This window comes from Mustelus asterias, chromosome 1 (assembly GCF_964213995.1).
Source record: "Mustelus asterias chromosome 1, sMusAst1.hap1.1, whole genome shotgun sequence".
In the NCBI taxonomy this organism is placed as follows: Eukaryota; Metazoa; Chordata; class Chondrichthyes; order Carcharhiniformes; family Triakidae; genus Mustelus; species Mustelus asterias.
In genome coordinates this window covers 63,165,385-63,169,482 of record NC_135801.1, presented here as the reverse complement: position 1 = coordinate 63,169,482, position 4,098 = coordinate 63,165,385, and positions in this window count along the sequence as shown.

Here is a 4,098-nt window from a genome sequence, read left to right as displayed (position 1 = left end):
GGCAACGTCACGCAATCAGTGCGCGAGCTCGCGATTCGCTCCTGCCAACCAAAGCAGAAGAGAGCAATCGAGAACAGAGGGACGGATCGACAGGTGAATTAATCGTCGCAATCAGCGATTGCTGAATATTGAACTGTTGGGAAGGAGGGAACGCCAGCGCGAGGAGGTTTCCCCCTTCCAAGCTGCACAGCACTCTGACTGGGAAATATATCCTCACTGCCACTGGGTCAAAATCCTGGAGCCCTCTCCCTAAAAGCATTGTGGGTGTACCTACATCACATGGACTGCAACAGTTCAAGGCAGCTCACCACCAACTTCTCGAGAACAATCAGGGATGGGCACTGAATGATGGCCCTTGCCAGTGATGCTCACAGCGCTTGAAGGAATATTTTAGAAAAGTACACATGTAACTCTGCTATTTAGGAAAAGTAGTAAGAGTTTTAACAACACCAGGTTAAAGTCCAACAGGCTTATTTGGTCGCAAATACCATTAGCTTTCGGAGCACTGCTCCTTCGTCAGATGGAGTGGAAATGTGCTCTCAAACAGGGCACAGAGACACAAAAATCAAGTTACAGAATACTGATTAGAATGCGAATCCCTACAACCAGCCAGATCTTAAAGATACAGACAATGTGGGTGGAGGGAGCATTAAGCACAGGTATTTAGGAAAAGTAACAGACTGTAACCAGGGAATTTTAGATGAGTTAGCCCAATGGTTGGAAAATTGGTGGAAATATTTTCTCCCAATCCTCCCTATCAATTCTACCTAAGGCATGGTAGCACAGTGGTTAACACTGCTACCTCATGGCGCCAGGGCCCGGGTTCGATTCCTAGCTTGGGTAACTATCTGTGCAGAGTCTGCACATTCTCACCGTGTCTGCGTGGGTTTCCTCCTACAATCCGAAAGACGTGCTGGTTAGGTGCATTGGCCATGCTAAATTCTCCCTCAGTGTACCTGAACAGGTGCCGGAGTGTGGCAACTAGAGGATTTTCACAGTAACTTCATTGTGGTGTTAAGTAGTAAGCCTACTTGTGACACTAATAAATACGCTTAAACTGATTACAAATTCACACTTGCGTAAGTATAGAAACTAGAAGCAGGAGTAGGCCCTTTGAGCCTGCTCCGCCTTTCATTTTGATCATGGCTGATCATCAAATTCAATATCCTGATCCCTTCTCCCCCCCGATATTTCTTGATCCCCTTAGCCCCAAGAGCTATATCTAATTTCTTCTTGAAATCACACAATGTTTTGGCCTCAACTACATTCTGTGGTAGTGAATTCCACTCGTTCACCACCCTCTGGGTGAAGAAATTTCTCCTTACCTCAGTCCTAAAATGTTTACTCCTCACCCTCAAACTATGACCCCCTAGTGATAGACTGGGCTACATTCACAACCTTTTGTCATTTCTTGCGGTCTTGGTCAGAACAAGATACTATACCTGCAACATTTCTCAATCCATACCATACACTTTCTTTTATCCTAGCTGCCTCACTAATGTGCATTCAGCATAATTTGAGAAACTGAAATGACAAGTCAGTCAGCACGGTGACTTTGAAGTGGAAGACTTGGACAGGACGACACCTTTCCTGAGCCTATCGTTTTTGCTCTTGCCCTAAGGAACACAAGAAAGCACCAAGGTGTCGTCACTTGGTTGGTCGTGAGAAGGGCAGATCCTTCCTGCATGCATGCTGTCTCAGCATCACCCTACATTGTTAAAAAATAAGGGCTTGCCCATTTAAGACAGAGAGGAAGAAAAATAATTCTCTCAGAGGACTGTAATATTTTGGAATTCTCTTCCTCAAAAAGTGGTTGAGGTAAAGTCTTTGAATATCTCTGAGGCAGAAGTGGATAGATTCCTGACAAGCAAGGAGGTGAAAGCTTAACAAGGGTAGGCAGGAACATGAAGTTGGGGTTAAAATTAGATCAGCCATGATATTATTGACTGGCAGAGAAAGCCCGAGGGGCTGAGTGTCTTATCCCAGCTCCTAATTCATATGTTTGTATGTTCACTGCCTTGAGGCTGTGGTGGGGAAGAGACCATTATCCACCTCATTCTGGAATGTACCATTGCAAAGAAGGACTGGAAAAGGATGCAGGCATTATTACTGAGGTTCATCCCAAGAATTCCATAAGGCAGTACTCTATGCTTTACAGAATGTCCCAGTGATGCACAGTGGGACAAACATCAATTACTGCTGGAGGACCATCAATTTTGTGAAAGGCACATTTTGTTCTTAGAGCTTAGAACTTAGAGCTATTCACCATTGAATTGTGCCAACTTGCACATTCCAATCGCCAGGAATATGGCATGGTGACACATCGATGAGCACTGCTGCCTCACAGTGTCAAGAACCCGGGTTCGATTCCTAGCTTGGGTCACTGTCTGTGCAGAGTCTGCACGTTCTCCTCGTGTCTGCATGGGTTTCCTCCAGGTGCTCCGGTTTCCTCCTACAGTCCAAAAGATGTACTGGTTAGGTGCATTGGCCATGCTAAATTCTCCCTCAGTGTACCCGAACAGACGCCGGAGTGTGGCGACTAGGGTATTTTCACAGTAACTTCATTGCAGTGTGAATGTAAGCCTACTTGTGACACGAATAAGTAAACTTAAACTTACGGTATGAAGGACGCAATCATGTTGGGGCAGCCACTGCAGAGGCTCATTGGGGAAAGGCCACTTCTAAGGTCCTCCCACTATAGTACATTGATAGGCTAAAACTCCTTGGGTTGGAGGCACCAGAGAATATTTGGCATGAAATGTAAATGTATATTGTAAAATTAATCTGTAATAGAAAGTGTGGTGAGGTATATGCAGTTGTAGAGCTATGTGAATTTTTATAAGTTTATGAAATGCCATGAAGCAATTGATTCAGTAAGCAAAGCATGACTATTAGCTGTACCTAAAACATTCTAAAAACATGTTTTCTTGTACTAACATTTATGCAAAGAAAAATGGGAGAAACCGAAGCCAAGTACGATGTATCAGCTAAAGGTGTGGCCACTAACTTGTGATGTGGAGATGCCGGCGTTGGACTGGGGTAAGCACAGTAAGAAGTCTCACAACACCAGGTTAAAGTCCACGTTCTCCCCGTGTCTGCGTGGGTTTCCTCCAGGTGCTCCGGTTTCCTCCCACAGTCCAAAAGATGTGCTGGTTAGGTGCATTGGCCATGCTAAATTTTCCCTGTTGGAGAAACTTGTTGGACGTTAACCTGGAGTTGTGAGACTTCTTACTGCACTAACCTGTGCCAGGGGACAGTGCCAGAGGCAGGCCCCAGGGGGAGCCTCATTGAGGGGCTCATTTATTTGTGGTGGGAATGGAGCGGGCACTGAGATTATGATGGGGAAGGGGTGGATGCCGGCGATGATTGTGTGGGGTGCGGATGTTAATTTCGGCACTGATGGGGTGGTAGGGGGGGGGTAGTAAGCTTTGTGTTCCGATCGGGGCGCCCTTTAAAGATGACACCCCAATCTCAGTGTAGCTGGTCTTGCTGGTTTTAAGAGTCCCCACCTCACCAGAGTGATGGCAAAAACCATGCCCATTCTTTTTCTTTGCACTAAGAGACTCAAAATGTGGAAAGAAAACTGGTCAATGCAGCTTGAGAGTTTCACACCAGTTTTCTCAACAGAACTGACACTTCTGCACAGGACCTTCAATTGTCAGCTCCTCTGTTTGTAGCTCTCCTTTTTTCTACAACTCTCCTTTATGTCTGACAATCTTTGCCCCTGAAGCAGTGAAGTAGGAAAATGTGTTTTTTTAATAATAACTGTAGAATCTGTAATTGTTTATAAGAATGTTTGAAAAGGACTTTTAAAAGTTTGAATCAATTGTGTAGGGATCAATTGCGATTTTCTTGGATCATCAGAAATACTGATCCATATGACATAGCAACAATTGACCTGGAAGCAGTGCCAACAAGAAGGAAGTTAAAACCAGATGCCACTCTAGTCTCTATCAGTTGAGAAAGTGTGCAGAACAGGAAGTGTAATGCTTGCAGTTTAGATCCTTACTTCAGAGACAAGAAAATCAAAGCATATAGTGGGTAGTCAGGAAGCCACAATCAGACCAGTCATGATCTTATCAAATGACAAAGCAGCTC